This window comes from Microtus pennsylvanicus, chromosome 9, assembly GCF_037038515.1.
Source record: "Microtus pennsylvanicus isolate mMicPen1 chromosome 9, mMicPen1.hap1, whole genome shotgun sequence".
NCBI lineage: Eukaryota > Metazoa > Chordata > Mammalia > Rodentia > Cricetidae > Microtus > Microtus pennsylvanicus.
The window spans coordinates 59796382-59816842 of record NC_134587.1 but is presented as its reverse complement, the minus strand read 5'-3'; positions in this window follow the sequence as shown (position 1 = coordinate 59816842).

Genomic DNA, 20461 nt, shown 5'->3' with positions numbered 1-20461 from the left:
TTCGAGAGAGAACATCTTTGTTTAGGTTCCCAGAGGCCGTCCTATCTGTTCCTGTCTTACAAGGATCCTCCTCTTAAGGTCTGAAGGGCCAGCCAGACATTAAGTGAGGTTGCATAGAGAAAGCAGCTGGAGGGGAACCCTGTGGCGTTTGTATTTCTCCACTGGGGCTTCTAGTACTTGAACTTGGTTCATGGGTGAGGGTGTCTACACTTTCTCCTCCATCAGAAGAGGATTATTCAGCAGTGAGAACTTGACTAATAAGGCTGTGCTTTTCCTGAAAAATCTGTCCAATCCATCTCCTCCTGGTGAAGTGCAGCTTGTACACGGGATGCCAGCCACCCCTTACAGACCCGGGCCCCAAGCCATGTGATCATGACACAAGATGATTCATGACACAAGATGATTATTGATAGGTAGAGTCCTGTAGTTTTGCACTTGGCATGTATTGTCCCTTCCTTTGTCCCCTTGACCTGTTAGCTCCTCGTTTTGTTTTGTTGAATTTACACATGGAGTTTGAAGGGGGGGTAAACATTTTAGGCTGTACACAATATGGCCTAAGAAGATTTAGGAGTTCAGGGCTTCCCTCCAGAAAATCGGCCTCATTGTGCAGTCAGTGTCTGCTTTGCAATGAACAGTGATCAGAGCCCTGGCGGTGTAACTTTCTGACTCTCAGATCGGCAGAGACCTGTTCCTTCTTGTGCCAGATGAATGACACACAGCTGACACAGGCCTTCCTGGTCCCTATGGTCTTTTCAAGGGACTGCAAGAAGAGCATGGCTCACCCCTCCTTCCCTAGCATACAGAGCATTACTCTGGCCCATGCCCCTCGCCTCTCGGTGCCATTGGCTTTAATGATGTTTTAATAGAAAAGAGAAAGCAGACCTGTAAGAATTTTTTATTGTTAATTTTTTTGAGACACCGTTTCTCTGTTCTGGAACTCACTCTGCAGACCAGACTGACCTCAAACTCAGAGATCCCCGTGCCTCTGCCACCTGAGATTAAAGGTGTGCACCATCACACCTGGCTGATAGATAAGGTTCTTTAAAAAGCAGTTTCCTTGGGTCCATAGGACTAATTAATTCTGAGTGTACCCATGGCACACGCTTTCACCTTCTGCCTGAGATCTTGATCACATGTCTCCCACAGCACATTGCTTTCCTGGAAGGAGAGGTAGAAACAGGACAGGGGTCCCCTTCAGCAGGCATCCCTGGTTAGTAGCAGCAGTGAGAACATCTAAGCCTGACACAGGGCAAACCTGGACAGGAATAGATCTTCGTTAGATACACTCTTATGTATGAAGGACGAAGTCTTCAGGGGGAAGGGGAGTAACTCCGCTCAGTGTCTCCATGGGCCATGCTGTGAAGATGTTGTACAAGATCCATAGGGTTTCAGGTTAAACAGCAGCGGGATTCAGCAAATTTAGGAGGGTTAGCACCCTGGAGCCAGAGCCTTGAAGGTTGCAGAAGACACAGGAAGGATGAGGAAAGGCATCCTTAAAGATGGCCACACCCCCTCAGTGTGTGTGTGTGTGCATGTGTGTGTGTTTGTGTGTGTGTGTGCTCTTGCAGGGGCGGGTGTGTATCTCTTTACTCTCCTTCCTTCCTCCCTCTCTCCCTTCCTCCCTTCCTTCCTTTCTCCCTCTCTGCCTCCTCCTTTCCTCCCTCCCTCCCTCTCTTCCTTCTTTGCTTCCTTCCTTCCTTTCCAGTCAGAACTAATTACAACCTTCTTCGGATATATTTTCTTACTACTCAGAGCAATAGAACAGAATGGATTCTATCCTCTTAAAACATCTTTACTTGTAAGTTCCACGAACATTCCACATCCCATTCTTAAAGAAAGGATCACAGGTATCCTAGGATAGCCTCAAATTCACTATGTGGGCAATAATGGTCTTGAGTTCTTGATTCTCCTGTCTTCTGCATCCTCAAAGCTGAGACCACAAGTTTGCACTCCCATTCCTGGTTCTGCACCTGCCATGCTTTCCTAGACTGAGCAGCCTTGTGGGCCTGTTTTCTGAGCAGTTCATCCAGGGGTGAGTCACAAGGAACAAACCTACTTATTGGTTGAATATCTGTCTTTGTGTTTTCTGTTTGTTGGTTTATTTTTTTGTTTTTCTAGACAGTGTTTCTCTGTGTAGCCTTGGCTGTCCTGGAACTTGCTCTGTAGACCAGGTTGACCTCTAACTCAGAGAGATCCACCTGTCTCCACCTGTTAGGATTAAAGGCGTGTGCCACCACTGCCTGGCTGTGCTTTCATGTTCAACTGGACAAAGGACACAGCTTCTTCCTATTATTCCTTTTCCCTGCTCAACCCATATAGCAAACCAGATACAACCAGAACCAAGCCCAGAGACTGTTGAAGAGGAATTAAACTCAAAACCTTCTCGGACTCAGAGCTGGGAAGGGCCAGCACTGCACTTCCTTCCAGTTCTTGAAGCTAGAAGCAAAGTGTCGACGATGGGAAAAGACCTCACCAAAGGAACACGCACCGTCAGTGGCCAAGAGCTGGAGCCCTGTCCGACAGGATGAGTTCTCAGACATAGGCATATTATATGTAATGTGATATAAACAGTACAGCACACTGTTAACAACATTTATGATACACAGAATTATATAGTGTGCTAACTAAAAGCCCGTCTCAATTATTAATTGAATTTCTTTTGGAGAGAGGGTCTCATGTTATCCAAGCAACCAAAGATAACTATGAACTCCTGATCTGTCTATCTCCACATCCCAAGTGCTGGGATTACAGGCATATGCCTTTATATCTGATTAAATTATTAACAAATTAAGTGTGTGTGTGTGTGTGTGTGTGGTGTGGTGTGGCACATTTTATGGGAGCCAGTTCTCTTCTTCTATTTTGTGGGTCCTGGGGCTTGAACTCAGGTTGTCAAGCTTGGTGGCAGATGTCTTTACACACTGTCATCTCACCTGCCCAATTAACTCATAATTAAGACAAATCCATTAGAAAAGTTAGAACAATCATGTGATATTTCTAATGCTTATTGACTATGCTTCTTACCACTATAGGCAGAATGATACTAGTGTGAGAAAAATCTTGACCAGTCTTCCAGACTTAAATTCTGGAAGCAGGTCACTGCAGAGGGTCTGCAATCACCTGAAACCCCACAGGTGTTGACTTATTTGTAGAGAGATGAAGAAATGGCAGAGTGGGCATTTGTAAGACAGCCTGTGTCAGAGCCTGGCTTTGTTCCATGCTGTGTGGTTGTGGTTGGCCTTCTTCAGCATCTCTAGTCCTTAGTTTCCTGACCCTGAAGCAGAGACTGGGCACTGCAGTGTCTTGAGAAACAAAGGACCAATCTGATGGAAAACACAGGCTTTCCTTAGGGTTGTGCTCAGGTTGCCCATCCATGCCCTGGTCTTCTTTAGGTCTCGGTGTTGGGAAACAATGGACAGGGAACTTCTCTGGGGAGGTCCCACAGGCTCACCCAGGCAGTATGCTATGGGTGGACTTCCTCCGTGCACTGGCAGTGTCTGTCTGCAGTGACTGGACACTCTGGTTGGTCTTCATGTGCTTCATGTGTCAGTGGGCACTCCCTTTCTTGGGGGGACTTAAACATATGCTGCCCATGGTAGCAATAGGGCACCTGGTTATGTACTAACTTATATTTACAATGTCTTTTTGTTTGTTTGTTTTAGATAAGAGTGGCTGTATCTTAAGGTTTATACTAACCCTATTGATAAAGGCTTATTTCTTTATGCAAATTTATACAAAGAATTTACATGTCATATTTTATTCATAGAAGCCCCTAATTTGTTCAGGTTTTTGTTCCTTTTTTCAAAATCCATCCACCCATTCATCTATCCATTTACTCATTCTCCCTCTCGTTCACCCATCCTTCCATCATCCATCTATCATCCTTCCATCATCCACCCACCCATCCATCCATTATCCATCCATCCATCCATTCACCCACCCATCCATCCATCATCCATCCACCCATCTATTATCCATCCATCCATCCATCCATTATCCATCCATCCATTCACCCACCCATCCATCCATCATCCATCCATCCACCCATCATCCACCCATCCATCATCCTATCATCCATCCATCCATGCACACAGCCATCTATTCATTTACTCACCAGTCCATCCATCCATCCATCCATCCATCCATCCATCCATCCATCCATGCACACAGCCATCTATTCATCTACTCACCAGTCCATCCATCCATCCATCCATCCATCCATCCATCCATCCATCCATCCACACAGCCATCTATTCATTTACTCACCAGTCCTTCCATGCATGCATCCATCCATCCATCTATGCACATAGCCACCTATCTACATATCTGTTCATCCATCTGTTCATATATCCATTAGTCTCTCTATCTACCCTTCTACTTATCCATTCATCCACATAGCCCTATCTATCTATCTATCTATCTATCTATCTATCTATCTATCTATCTTCTATCCATCTATCCATCCATCCTTCTACATAGCCCCCCATTCTCTCTCCATCCATGTATCTTTCCATCCATCCATCCTCACACCCACTCACTCATTCGCCTTATAAATATTTATGGATCACCTGCTATTTGGCAGGTATCATCCTAGGCCTTGAAATGAAATGGAGGAACTGAGAGCAAGATCAGCCTTGGTCCCTAGAGAATGTGGAGAGAATGTGTAGATTGGTTTGGTGAAGTCTTCTAGATAATTTTTTGGAACAGCTCCTCTTTGTGCTTCCTCTTTACACAGTTTGTGTTTGGTTTCTGGTGATCCCCCCCCCCACGCACACACTTTTTCATAAATTGATGACCACGTGGCAATCATGAAAATTCTCGGAGGGAAAATCTTACTCCCACCCCACCCCGGATGGGAGCCTATGAATTGCTGAGGCTTCTGAGTGATTCAGCCTGAATCTTCATCACACTGTGGCCACTGGGCTCAACAATAGTATAAATTCTGACAGGATACTGGCTGGGCAGGTTAAGTAACCAGCTTTTCAAGGTGAAAAAACAATTGTTGATTGTTTCTAGGATCATTTTCCAAATATAATGTTCAGTGGAATATTCTGTCATCAGTTAAGCCTTCAGGGTGAATCTGTGAACTGGGTACAGGAATAGACCAACCTCAAACATGTGGGAAAAGGGCAGGAGTACCCCATGTGTCAAGTGCTTGTCACTGTGGGGACTGTCCCATTTCACCCTGTGTCCACAGGCACTAAATGGCCACGGCACAGAGGGACGCTGCACCCCGTGGGGCAAGCGCCTCCTGTTACTTAAATTCTACAGCTTTGGCAGAGTCCTGGGTATTAGGAACTCAAAGAGTGATTTCATAAAGAAAAAAAAAGTGTAGTTTATACCAAAATGGAATAAACCCCCTTTTGAGCAACAACAATCTGCATAAATGCTTTAAGAAAGCCTATAATTATGATAAAAATGTTGCTCAAAGTTAAAATTATGAAGCAATCAAGATTTATAAACACTCTCTCATCGACTTTTAATCATTCTTTCTTTTTTATGTACAAACTGTACACAATATATGGCGGCACCATACCACACTATACATTTTATTTTCAGTAATTTAGCTGAATAAAACGTATGTGACGTGACATTGAGCGGCTAGGTTATATCGACATATGATGATGGGCGGGTAGCTGTTTCTGGTGTGTGCACGGTTATGTTTGCCTCTCGCATCTTACACAGAAAAATGCATGCCTTGACTGTGGCGGCAGCTCCTTAGAAATTCTGATTCATGCGGTTCCATTTAAGTCCAGAAAGTGTGACATGGGGATAAATATTAACTACTTCTTGCCTAAGAGAAAAATGTTTTAATTGCCAATAATTGAGGATGAAACTGGTCATCATAATCAATATTTGTTTATAGTGGGCAAAACTTTCCCATTTTGAGTAGCTGGAAATAAGCAATTAGGTTAGCGTGTGAAGGGCTGACCCAAAACATGAGCTATGGATACTGTATTTGAAACCTTTCCTTCAATAATTTAAAATGTTTAAGCTCAAATTACAGAGTGAAACCTAGGATAAATCTCTCCCTCTCCCTCCTTCTCTCTCTCTCTCTCTCTCTCTCTCTCTCTCTCTCTCTCTCTCTCTCTCTCTCCAGGAACCTAACACACACAGGCAATATGTACATACTCCACCACTGAGCCATGCTCTAATACATTTCTTACAACGATATCCAGTAAGAGAACAATGGCAAGCAGCATCTGGCGGCTGGTATGTGTCATCTTGTGGTCTGTCCTCATCCCCTAGAATATTTTTAATCTTTGACATCAACTCTCCTTGTGTCCTAACTCCCTCTAGGTACTGGCCAAGCTCAGTTCATTCTAGAACCCCCCCTCCCCCAAGAAAACAAAGCACAGCCACAGAAAATCTTGTCTGTCAGAGCAGAGGAACTTGTTGGTGTGAAGGCAGCAGGCAGGATCCCCTCATCTGGGCATTAGAAAGGAACGGAAGAATCAGCAGAGGCCCCCAGAGCATGGGTTCTTGAAGGCCTGGATCCTCAACCTGTTTCCACGAGCTCTGAAAAGTTTATTTACTCTGGTTCTTGGGGAGACTCCATCAGAATGGATGATGCTCAGGCTAGGATTTGGGCACCCAGCTGAGCTGTATGGGTTTCCACACACCGTGGTGCTGGGGACGCTGGTTTGACTCCTCTCCTCAAAGATGGAATGCCAGACATAACCAGGCCTCTATCACCATGCATGGCTTTTGCTGTAGATGCCCCACTGCCCCTGGCATGCCTCTTCTACCCAGAGCCTTCTCTGCCAGCCTGCCCTCTGCCTTGCCACAGATTCTCCTTGACCGTTTTACTGGGCGATGGTTTTAGGTCTGGCCTCATTTCCCACATCACCTCCCTGAAGAGCCATTCTCCCAGGTAGCACTGAGGCTTCGGTTCTCACTGTCACTGCTTTTGACAAATGGTGTCCATTACTGTCCCAGCCACAACTTTATTTTTTATGGTTGGTTAGCATTTGACTTTCCCCCGCTAGACTGTGAGCTTCATGGGTGTGAAGATTTCAGCCCTTGTTCTGGCCTGTATCCTCAGTGCCAAGAATGTTTTGGATACTCACTGTGTGTATGTTGATAGGCAAGTATGAGCAGCAATGAATAACTATTGCATTGGAGAGCTGGGCATAAATACTCTCTACTGCAAAGAGCGGTCATAAGTTGTGGGAGGCCATTACGCCCAGCAGGCGATGGCCACCATGCCCATCAGGGAACGGCCATCTCCCACACACACGATCACTGAAAGACAGCTCATGAACTGAGCTGTTCCCTATATTCTACCTAAGGACAATCTCCTGTCTGTGGTGCAGAAGGCAGAAACCCAGAGAGAGTGTCTTAGTTAGGGTTTCTGTTGCTCAGAAGAGACACCATGACTGTGGAAACTCTTATAAAGGATAACATTTAATTGGGGCTGGCTTACAGTTTCAGAGGTTTTGTGCATTATTATCGTGGCAGGTGGCATGCAGGCAGACGTGGTGCTGGAGAAGGAGCTGAGAGTTCTACCTCTGGATCTACAGGCAGCAGGAAGTGAACTGAGACACAGTTCCTCCAACAGGGTCACTCCTACTTGAACAAGGCCACACTTCCTAATAATACCACACCCTGTGAGCCTATGTGGGCCAATTACAACCAAACTACCACAGAGAGATAGCAACAAGCAGAATTCTGGGCTCCTAGAGCAGCTAGGCTGTGTAGGTGACACCGTAGAGAACAGAGACCATTCAGCCTGAAGCCCCAAGAGTCTTCATAGGGTCCCTCCCAAGACTGTGGCTCAGGATGAAGCTTTCCAGGCCAAATCAATGCTAATCAAGTCTGACTGGGAGTTGATACTGAAGCATGGGAACTGGAGGCTGAACGGGGTCAGGGTACAAGACCTGCAAAGTTGGATGTTAAGGTTGATGGAGTTGATTAGAAATCCTGGAAGCCCTTGGAGTGGGTAGCATGTGTGGCTGCTGCTAGCCTACAAAGACACATGGGACATAGGATGGACAGTCAAGTATGGCCAAGTGAAAGAGTCTGACACACTGGACTTCTAAAGAGAAAATCCTGGCTAACTGAAGCCAAGTTCATGGCGATTACTCTATGATCAACTGCCTGTTGTCATGGCAACTGGCACAGTGAAGGGGACCATCACAGAGCCCGAGGCCTCTAGAGCACATCCACAGAGTTCAGATCACCAGACAGACAGACATCCACAGACAAAATGAAAGAGGAAGAGACAGGAGCCAGTTAATGGACAACCAGCTCTTCCGCTTGGCAAAGACTGTCATGGATCTTCTAACATCCTCAAATATAGAAGGAAACTGGAGAATTAACAAGTGGGAGAGAGTGGGGATTTCAGTGAGATGGAAATGACTGAAGAACCAAGTGGAATGTGTACAGCTTTAAGAAGTAGTTTCGCCGGGCGGTGGTGGCGCACGCCTTTAATCCCAGCACTTGGGAGGCAGAGGCAGGCGGATCTCTGTGAGTTCAAGACCAGCCTGGTCTACCAGAGCTAGTTCCAGGACAGGCTCCAAAACCACAGAGAAACCCTGTCTCGAAAAAACAAAAACAAAAACAAAAAAAAAAAAGAAGTACAGTTTCTTAGTTCAAAAGGTACCAGGTGGGCTTGACAGGCAGTAGGTAGGAAATGTAAGTGCAATTAATTTGAAGGCCCCAACAGAAACCACATGCTCTGAAGAGAGAAAACAAATAAAGAAAGCTGCATAGATCCTTGGGGACCTACAGATGGCATCAAACGGCGCAACACGCACACACATACAACTTCGTAGAGAAGCAGGTGATAGTGAGACAGCCTTGGTTCTCTTTCTTAGCAAAATGATGGTCAGAGAGTCACCTCGTCTGATGAAGAAGGCAATTCTCAGATCCTGGGACCAGTCAGACTCAAAGCAAGAGCATGTAAAATATATAAACAGTAATATTAATGCCAGGAATGTTGCAGATTAAATGGCCACATGGAGGGTCAAGGGGAAAATGTTGAAACCAGCCAGAAGACAGGCCATGTCGGGAGTGATGAGCTGCTTCACCTGGGAACCCAGGGGGGTGGGAGGAGAAGGCAGGAAGTAGTAAAGGCATCAATACACTGACTAGTTGGCCAACACCAAAGAGGGAAGAGGGTTTAAGACATGTGACATCAGGCAGGCTGGCGGTACTCAGCAGCAGCAGACCACACCATCGAATGCCGACTTGCACCTTTCCCCACAGGAGGAAATGACACTGGCTAGGAATGAAGGACTTTCTCTACACTGTACTTAGGAGATCATTGGAGAGTTCGTAGGTCCTGTGTGGGGTCGCATCCTCGGCCTCACGAATTTCTTTCTTCTTCTGTTCATTTGTTTTAAGTGAGTCTGCATCTGTAGTTCTGGCTGGCCGTAAGACTCAGCAATCACCCTAAACCAGCCTGCTGGTATTCTAGTGTGAGCCAATATCTGGCTCACTGTCCTACAGAATGTTTGTTATACACAAAACAAGAGTCAAGCCTGGAGCGAAACCACACTATACTCTGAATGAAACATTCCAGCATAAAGCTATATGAATAGGTATTTATATCTTTATTCACTATATATCACTGTATATACATACAAACACACACATACATCTATACCTATACACTTACATATATATGTATGTGTATACACAGTGGTATATATGCATACATATGTACATGTGGTGATATATGGTGACATATATACACACATGTGTATATAAGCATATGTACATCTCTCTATATATGCATGTATAGTGTTAACAACCCATAACCACTGAAGACTTTTTCAGTTCCTCCTTTTCCCTGTTCCTTTTTCCTTTATCCCCTCTTTTCCATTATTGGTCATAAGGCTTTCCCATAATAACAGAAGGTAACTCACTAGTTTTGGTTCTGAGTCTTCTACTTTAAATGAATTGCAACCTGGAATGAAAGCAAGTAAGCAGCATGACTGATTTCAGCACCTAGAGAAAGGATATGTAGTCACTGGAATATGTACAGTGTGGCCTTGGAGAAATTTTCCATTCAAAATTATTTATTTTCAAAGATGGTTTGTCCCCTGACTTTTGACGTGATAGTTGATCCACTCAAGTCAGGACGACTAGCATTTTGATTTTTTTCTTTGTTTCGGGACCCCTGAACTCTTCCATCTCGTTCACCCCGTATATAACCTGCATTGGAAACAACACAACCTACTGCGCCATGACTCTACTTTGTGACCCGCTCTCCAGCCTCCTTCTATCCATCATCCCAGTCTCTAAGGACCAATACTTTCCTCCTGACTTACGTGACGTCAGCCTTTTAGCTTCCACATATGAATGAGAGCACGTAGAATTAACCTTTCTGGGCCTGGGTTACTTCACGTAACTCCGTCCATGTTGCCACAAGTGGCAAAGTTGTGTTTCCCGTGGCAGAATAGTATCCCATTGCACGTACACATCATATTTCCTGGACCCGTGTTTCTGTCTCTTTGGCTAACTTGTTGTATTGCAGTCTGTCTTTTCCTTCCGATCCAGTGATGCTTGTTTTCTTTAGTTGAGCGCTCCACCTTAGAAGCATGAATGTTTATGACTTTGAGTTTCTATTATTGGACTGATGTCTATATATGGTGACTCTGTTTCTTCCTATAGTTTATTTTAAAACTTCCTCTATTTTTATCTAACATAAGCAACGTGGCTCCAGCTTGTTGTTGACTTTCTTTTGTAAAGAATTACCTTTCACTTTCTATTTGTGTGTCTTTGCCAGGGGAAGTGAGTTTCTTGCTGGCAACACATCATTAAGCCCCTCCCTCTGAGTACATTCAGCTGGTCTAATTCTTTTAGTTGGGGACTTCAGCTGTTTGCATTTAAGGTTATTTTTGATAGTTAAGGAATCATTTTGTTTTCTTTTTCTGCTTTCTGCACACCTTCATTCTTCCCTTGTTCATGTTTTTGGTTTAGAGGGTCTCAGAACTGGTAAGGTTTCACTTTCTTTTGTGTATCTGATCTGTTGGTAAATTTTATATTTTTATGTTTTTTTATGATAGCAAATTTTATCTATTTTGCCTTGAGGTGTCTACATTCCATAAGTATTTATTGCAAGAACATCTGGTGGTGCTGAATTCCTGCCACTTTTGCTTATCATTTAAACTATTTTTTCTTATTTCATTTTTGAAAGACAACTTTACTAAATGTAGTATTCTGGTGTTCAGTTTTGTTTCTTTCAGGAGTTTGAATCTGTCTCTTCATTCCCTCCTGGTGTGTGAGACTTCTCTGCTGGTTACTCTGATGGGGATTCCCTTATAGCTCTTATATAAGACTCAATATTTTCTTCTTGTTTCAAGAATTCTCTCTTTGTTTTGGACTTCTGACTGTTGGTTGTTATATACCTCAAAGTTGACACCATTTGGCTTGAATCAGACTTTGGACCTTCCTCAATTAAAAATATATCTTTTCTGTATTTTGAAAAGTTCTACTTACTATTTAATAAAGTGAATTACTATAGATTTATATGGCCATTCCCTCCTTTAGTATCAAAGCTTGCTCATGAAACAGTGTACCATACATTTTACAAGCTTCCTTTACCCAGTTAAATTTATTTTTCTTTTATTTAAAATTTTTTGTTCTGTTTTGGTCTGATTCATTTAAGAAGACCAGCAGTGAAGTTCATAAATTATTCCTCCTTGCCTGATAGATATTGTCTGCTGTTGAGGCCACTCATTGTGCTTTTAAAACATCAAGTTCTTCAGTTTTGAGACTGTGCATGTTTATCTGCACGCGTGTGTGTATATGACAGTCTTGCATATGTATTATTGCTCGGGCTGCTCCGTGCTTTGTTGGGTTTTGTTTGTTTGTTTGTTTTTGAGACAGACTTTCTCTGTGTATCCCTGGGTGTCCTGGAACTTACTCTGTAGACCAAGCTGGCCTCAAAGTCAATGAGACCCACCTGCCTCTGCCTTCTGAGTGCTGTAATAAAAAGCACGGGCCACCACTGCCTGGTTTTGTTTTGAGACAGGGTCTCTCACTGTCTTAGGAATCTGATATCCTGAGACCACAGGCTCTACCTCTCTCTCCTATCCAGCACTGTGAATACAAACACTCAGAGCTGCTCCTGGCTTTTTAACCTGGGTTCCTAGAGTTGTGCTGAGATCCTCCTGCTTGTTCAGTGGGCACTTTACCAACCGAGCCATCTCCCTCGCCCAGTTCTAAGACTGAGTCGTTTCTGTGCTCTGTCTCCACCGCATTTTTTTTACGCTGTGTGTGAAGTTTGTCCAGAATTCACTGAACTGTCTGTATTGTCTAGTATCTTGTTGGGTTCCCTTCTAAAAAGCAATTTTAATTACATTCCAAGGAACTTATCTGTTTCCTTTTCTTTGGTGTCTGTTGCTAACTTCTTTGGAGGTTTCATGTTCCTTTTCTTTTCTTATGCTTCTCGTGTTTCTGTGTTGATATCTGCACAGCTGACAGTTCTGTTTCTGCAGGCCATGGTGCTTCTTTGGTGCATTGTTGCATGTCGGTGTAGGGGTAGGACACATTCAATGTCTGTGAGCCCGGTGGAAGTAAGCTGCACCAGCAGGACCTAGGGTAGCACTGTCAGTCTCCCCGTGCTGCAGGGCTGCCTCTGGGATTCTTTGATTAACTGAGCCATTCCAGGCGGAGCCACCCAGCTACTACTAGGGCCATAAGTGGGTGATCAAGGGAACTTGAATTGATCCCCAGTGACACTCCTCCTCCAACAAGGCCACACTTTTGTAATCCTTTCCAAACAGTTCCACCAACTGGGGACCAGTGTTCAAGCATATGAGCCTATGGAGGCCATTCTCATCCTAACTACCACATTATGTATGCATGCATGCATGCATGCATGTGTATATATGTGTGTGTTTGTCTGCCTGTAGCCTTATACATGCATGTATCTACATGTGCTCATGTATATGTGTTTGAATGTTTTCATGTGTCTATACACGTATATGGATGTGTGTACACGTGTGTATGAATATGTGGGCATGTGCACTCACATAAATGTATATGTGTAATATACATTCACACATACATGTATATGCCAGGCCTGCATGCACACACACCGCTCGTTCATCCTCTCCTGATGAGATGCATTTACAAAGGTTTCTTTCCCTCCAGGCTGTGCTCTCTACCCTTTTGCCAGATGGCCCTGGAATACTCTCAGAAACCGAAGATCTTCCATGTATATAAAATCTGAAAGTCTCTGTTTTATATGACAGCTAGTCATTAACCATGACAGTCTATTATATTAAAAGACCAGCGATGAACTAAGTCTTATTTGGCTCATGTAGACAAATTTGCTTACATTTAAAGAATAATGGGTATATGATTGGACATTCTTTTTTATTGGTACAATCACAGGGCTTTTTAATATGCTCTCTATGCCATTCAGGAGGTGCCCTTTGAACTCTGCATCTTGAAAATTAAACACCCTGCAACCATCAGTTCAGTGGCTGGTTGATGGGAGACTAGACTCCTGGTCCCTCTACAGCCTGAATCCCTACAGGGAAGAAGTCACGTGGCTCTCCAGCAGGTTTTCAGATTTTCCTCAGAGTCTGGTATTTCCTGGAAGAGTTGTAGCAACAGTCTGTGCAGCATGCTGCTTTGTGGAGGCTCATCAACGGATCCCCAAACAGAAGGGAATAAAAATTTCTAATTATTGTTTTTGATGCTTTTCTGGAATGTGTGCTTAAGCTCAGCATTTTACACAAAGATTCATGGTTTTATGTTTTAAAATAATGATAAAATGCATTATGATATTCTTCCAAGCCCACTATCTAAGACAATTCCGGAGTTATTTCGGGGTCAGAATCCTTTCTCCCTTAGCCGAGCATGTAAATATTTACATTTCCAATGCCTGTTTACTCGCTGCCATCCCATGAGGCTTTGTCCTTGAGAGAGAGAGAAAAAGCCGAACTAGTTTCCCTGATTAAAAAGTATAAACCCACTTTTAAGTCTATAGACTTCCTAAAATAAACAGACAATCGCATGGACACTTCCTTCGTTAGCCACTGCTGGAGAAAGGAGGGGCGTGGAAACAAAGTAAATATCCACGGACAGCTGTGGATACGGCGGGGAAGCAGAGAATTGGGGGTCACAGCTATCCACGGACGACTGTGGATACGGAGGGGAAGCAGAAAACTGGGGGTCACAGCCGCAGACCTTGGACAATCAGCCTCAAATTAATTTTACTCCTCTCCTCTCTGGGTTTCTCCAGCCGCTATTTACAAGCTGTCCGATTTTATGGTTGGAGTCGTCTGTACAGAACAGGCGGCAGGAACCTGAAGTTGTCTGTACAGAACAGGCAGCAGGAACCACAGAACAGGCGGCAGGAACCTGAAGTTGTCTGTACAGAACAGGCAGCAGGAACCTATTTGATCCGCTGGTTTCTTGGCTGTCTGTAGCCGCTGCTCAGCTCCTGATCAACTTTCTCTGTTTACGGAAAAGATAGAGATGGCAATCTTCCCAGGCGCTCAGCCTGGGTTCGAACCAACGGGGCACCCCCTGCCATCCCATGCTCTGGGTTGAACTATTAGGTATCTCCGGCCACAATTGGGTCTGACACGTGGGAGAGCACAGAGAGCTGCAGCGAGGTAAGTACACCTGAACCACTGTCGCTTGGGAACATCTTAAAGGGCTCTGGGAGGATTTTTTCTAAATGAAATATTTGTAAGAAGGGTTTTATCCACACTTGAATTCCTTGCTGAAGGAAGAGTTACTTCCAAGAAGAGCAGACAGGGTAGCTCCCAATAACTCGCCCAGAGGGTACTCCAAGAAGCCAGGCAAATGGAAAAATCAACAAAATGAAAATTTAAAGCAACAAAGTGGAGCAGGTAGGGAGTAGGCAAACTAGGCAGACGGCAAGCTCTGTGAGGGAACTTTGCTGAGGTGAGCTTGAAACTGACAGGGGCCAGCTAGGAACCCACTGTCTCTGCTGGGACAAAGGCTGCTCACCCAGATGATGGCCTTCTGATGTCACAAGCTCAAAGTCCCCTGTGGAGAGGTAATCCCCCCACCAAGGAACACTTGACCTGCTAAGAGGCACGCCAACATCTGTACCCATCCTTAAGCAGCTCCCCTCACCCTCCCCGTAAGTCTGGTCCCTACCAGCAGGTGGGAGGCCAACTAGAGCACTTTGCCTGCCTCTTCAGTGGGCGGTGTTCAATAAAAACCCCTTCTTGTTGCAAATATCTATCTATCTATCTATCTATCTATCTATCTATCTATCTATCTATCTATCTATCTATCTAGATATATGCAGAGCATTGTCTTTCAAGCATGATAGGCCCCAGCTTAGCATCAAGGGAGTTAACAAGATTGTTGAAAATGCCTGCCCCCAAATCTGGAGGCCTGAGTCCAGAGACGGGAGCCTGGCATACGGGGCCATTTGGGGTTTTGGCGCTGCCTGGAACACAGTGGCTGAAACCTGGACCATGGCAGTTGCTGTGGAATTTGAGGTCTTTGCTAAAAGAGACCCCAGCTCTAGTCAGCATTGCATCCTGCAGAGCTGTATTGCAGGAGTAGGGGGTCCTGGTATGTTTAGCATTGCTCGGGTCCAGAATCCTGGTCCCCACTGATGAGGAAAACTTCAGGTCTAGTCTTTGAGAAAGCTGGCCCCAGGAGCACCACAGAAGCATAAAGAGTTCCCGTCAAGAAAGACACAGTCCTGTACCTCACGAGATTTCGGTTACTCTGAAGATGTACGTCATGAGCTCATAGTCCAAGATCGTCAGACTACTGTGACCCAGACAGAAAAACCATGTTAAGAGGGCCTTGTGACTTGTGTATAAAGTTTAAAAATTTGAAAGGAAAAATACGATCGCACAATTAGGAATTCACAGAGGGGCTGGGGATATGGCTCGGGAGGTAGAGTGTGCACTTAGCATGCATGAAACCCTGGTTCCACTCCAGCACGGCGTAGCACGGGTGTGATGGTACACAGCTGTAATTCCAGCAGCCAGGATGTAGAGGCGGGAGAATCAGAAGTCCGAGGGCTTCTGCTGCAGAGTGAGCCTGAGGCTAGTCTGGGCTATCTGAGACCCTGTGTCCTTGGTCATTGGTGCCTCCTGGCTCATCTCTCTGGCCATTGGCCCTCTGTCACATGGTGTTCTTTAAGTCCATCTATTTCCGCATGGTCAGCTTCCTTGGGGTGGCTTTCCTAGTCTCCCGAAGACACCAGCCATGATGGATTGGAACCAGCTTTCCCACAATATGACTTCAGCACACCCAATGGCACCTGTGAAAGCCACGTTTCCAAACCTGGCCACATTCATGGGTGTTTGGGGGCAAATCTTCCTCAGGTCTCTTTGCCCAGGCATGGTGGGCTAGAAGGGGCTGGACTGGAGCCCTAGTGTACCAGACAGCCTTCATCTTCCTCCCGCACCAGCTCTCAGGTGATGCCCCTGAATTCCCTATTTCAGCCCAGCCTCCCTCAGGGCGGAACTTCACTGAGAGGCCAGATTCCCACAGCTCCTCTTCTGGAAAGAGATGAAGTGGCTGACTTGTGAGGCTTCAGTCTCCACCCCACCCTCCAGTTCAAATTCACTGTTTCTTCGCAGAGGTTTTTGTCCGCCAGCTTCAACCAAAATTAATGGCTTCCTGTCATTTTTATAGCTCTAATTTGTTGTGACTTTGGTAAGCTGGAGACATAAATACATCCTTGATGAGGCTCACACATTTTTTTTTCTGCAAGAAATTGATGATTTGGTTAGTTGACAAAGAATAAGGATCTGGCCTTTCATCATAAAGATGAAGATATCAACGTGGCAAAGAGATCGGCCCTCTTTCCAAAGAGCATGTGCCTGCGTCAGTTAAAGGAAACACACCGTCCCCGTGCATATTCCACGCATGTCTTCTCTCGCATGTTTGAGTGAGCACTTGCCCACTGTAGAGTAGGTAGGGATGCAGGAACTTTCTCAAAGATGTAGAAGGGGACAAAGGCCACAGTGACAATTGCAAGGGGCTCACATATGTTGCAGCAAGCACAGAGGCTGTGATTGAGGGAAGACCAAGGGTTAACATGGAGAGTCTGGAACCTAGAAGAAGAGGGAGAAAAGTACTTGCAGGCTGGGTAAGAGGTAACCAAGCTAGATAGATGAAAGGAGGGACAGGGCTCTTGGATAGTGATGGTAGGCTGGCTGTCTCCCAACCCTTTCCATATTGATGACACTATTATCATCCACATATTCTTACTTCTAATGCCGCTAATTGTGATAGACCGGATTGTGAGGTGGCTTCTAGCAGGAAGGCTCAACCTAGCAGATCACCCCAGACCACTGTTCAGATAAATACAGAGTAGACTTCTCTGTCGCTTCTTCATGGTGGCTGGGTTAGGAGTGATTGACTCTTTGCCGTGGCAATCTAAAAGCTGATCATGTGAACATGGCGACAAAGAGATTTTAGTATAATTAACAGTGCTTGAGAGGCTGCGGTGTTGGAGAGCAGTGACGAAGTTAGCGGATGTTCAGTGTCAGAGCTGAGCCAGAGACGGACAGGGGGACTTCAGCGACCCCGAGCTGTGTGTGTCATACTGAACACTGTGGTCGTCTCCCCGGTTCAGTTTTAGGGGCATTCATAGAGCATGTGGGCCCTCCATTGACTCGGCCTATGACAGCTGACAGCCCAGAGCATCGGGCAATCTCAGTGAATGCTTTCTCAGCCTCTGTCCAATTTTATTATAAAATAGCCAGACAAGAGAAATCCAACAGCTTTACTTTCCCTGGGAATGTCTCCCAACCTCTGGGAGTAGTTTTGTTTTTGGTTTTCAGCATTAATTTTGTTTCCTCAAATTTTTACTTTTCTGTAAATTTATTTTTTTCTTTTGGTTTTTCGAGACAGAGTTTCTCTGTGTAGCTTTGGCTGTCCTGGAATTCACTCTGTGGACCAGGCTGGCATCAAACTCTGAGATCTGCCTGCCTCTGCCGCCCTGAGTGCTGAGATTAAAGGTGTGTGCCACCAATGCCAGGCTCTGTAGATTCTTAACAAAGCTTTTAATAATATGCTTCTGCTTTGCATACCCACACAAGAGTTCAAAACATTTCTTCTTCTGATATGAGGCAATGAGTACAGAGACATTTTCACAAGCTGATTTCCGATGACCAGGGATTATCTGGTGTTGGTTCACACACAGCCAGGTTGTGAAATGTCCTGTTAAACTCAGAGCTGTGTCAGGACCAAATCATCCTGCTACTTACAGCCTTGAGATAGTTGGCAACATTAACACCCCATGACTCGACTTCCCCAGCTATAGATTAGGAACAAAACGTTCTTACAGGGAGAGTACGGTGTTTATGACTTTCATCCCATCCCAGCACATGGGAGGAGGAGGCAGGTGGTGTAGTCTGAAGCTGTACGCTTGTTTCCCTGTTGCTCTGACCCGAAATAATCACACAGACACTATTATTACAACACTGTGGCCTATTAGTTCATGCTTCTTATTGGTTAGCTCTTATAGCTTAACCCATTTCTATTAATTTGTGTATCGTTACATGGTTGTGGCTTACCTGTAAGGTTCCATCCAGTGTCCAGCATCTGTCTCCTGCAGTGGCTACATGATTTCTCTTTCACTCTGCCTACTCTACATCTCTGCTTGGATTTTCTGCATGGCTTTACTCTGTTAAGCCATTGGCTGAAAGCAGCTTCTTTATTAGCCAATGGTGATAAAACATATTAACAACATACAGAGGGGAATCCCATATCAAAGTGGACCTGTGAGTTTAAGGCAAGCCAGGGCATGCTCACCAAGATCCTCTCTCCAGGTGTGCTCCTCTTTTGTGGCTCTGTCTGTCAGGGCTCACCCTGGGGCATCATCATCCCCAGGACCCACCCAGGGGACCTTGTCCTCCTGTGTGGCTTAGCAGGTCAGTTCCTTAAATAGACTTTACCCTTGTAGATGATCTCCAAATAGCACAAGGTTTGCATCGAGCTCCCTGGCACCTGATGCCCTGTGCCTTGGTTGCCTGTGCTCACAACAAGATAGACATTTTTGAGTACTGCTTCAGAGTCCTGTAGGGGAACTAGACACCACTGGGGTCACAGGGAGGACTGAGGCATGTAGAACAAGTGTTCAGGCTGTTTGAAGGCCATTCTTGGGTAAATTTCACAGATGACGGGCACTTTATCTCCACCCCTGCCTGTGCCACCCACTAGGTGTGAGTCCAGCCACTCCCTAGCTCCTCTCTCACCCACACATTTCCCCTTTGCTGTGTAAGTCTTCTCAAAAGAAGGGTGGGTGTTGATGCCATAGGAATTCAGTGTAGTGATCGGAACAGAGAAGTAGGTGCTTTAGGAGGGTGGGTTTCAGGGTCCAGGTGCTCCCTCTGAGTGATTCTGCTGGGACTAGAATTCTTCCTGGAGTTTCTGCCTCTGTATATACCCCCCCACGCCACATACACAAACAAAGATACACACAGACACACACATACAGTCACACACATAGTCACACACACAGAGACAGCACACAGACACACACAGACACATGCACACACACAGAGATAGTACACAGACACACACAGACAGACACATGCACACACACAGAGACAGTACACAGACACATGCACACACACAGAGACAGCACACACGCACACAAACACATGCACACACAGAGATAGCACACAGACAGACACATGCACACACACAGAGACAGCACATACGCACACACCATTATACATATTCACACATGTAAGCCTTCACATTCACACATTTCTACATCCAACACATTCATATGTACACACATTCACATGTACACACATTTACATGTACAGGCATTAACATGTATACACATTCTCTTCTACCTCATAAATACATCCTCCCGCCACACCTCATCATACATATACACAAATAGTCAACATAGATACACATCACACACCCCACCATATTACTACATACTATATACCCCCACCACATGCACACATACATATATACCACACACACACACACACACACACACACACACACACACTCGGCTCACACATCTTAAATAGCAACGGATATGGCAAGGCTTATGGGATGCAGCAAAAGCTGCTCCAAGAGGGAAATTCATCAGGAATCAATGTCTGTTATCAAAGAGAAGACCTTTAATAAACAGCCCAGAAAATAAACATGCAACCCCAACATCAGCAGGAGGAAAGACAACGGATATCAGAACAGAGAGCAAATGGAAAATTTATAGAAAAAAAATCAATGAAGCTAAGAGTTGATCCTTTGAAAAGCAAACAAAATCAATACCCCCTACCCAGACTAAGAAAATAAGGGAGACTCTGATGAAGTCAGAAATAAGAGTTGGAAATGCTTTGACAGCTGGCTCAGGATGAAGAGATCATAAGGGACCATTAGCAACAATTACAGGCCAACAAATTAGATAACCTGGAGGAAATGGGTAAACTCCTAGAGAAAAGGCTTGGCTGGACAGACACGGAAAGGATCACGATGCCCCCCCGAGAAGACCAGTAATAGACAAGAGTGCTAATTAAAAGTC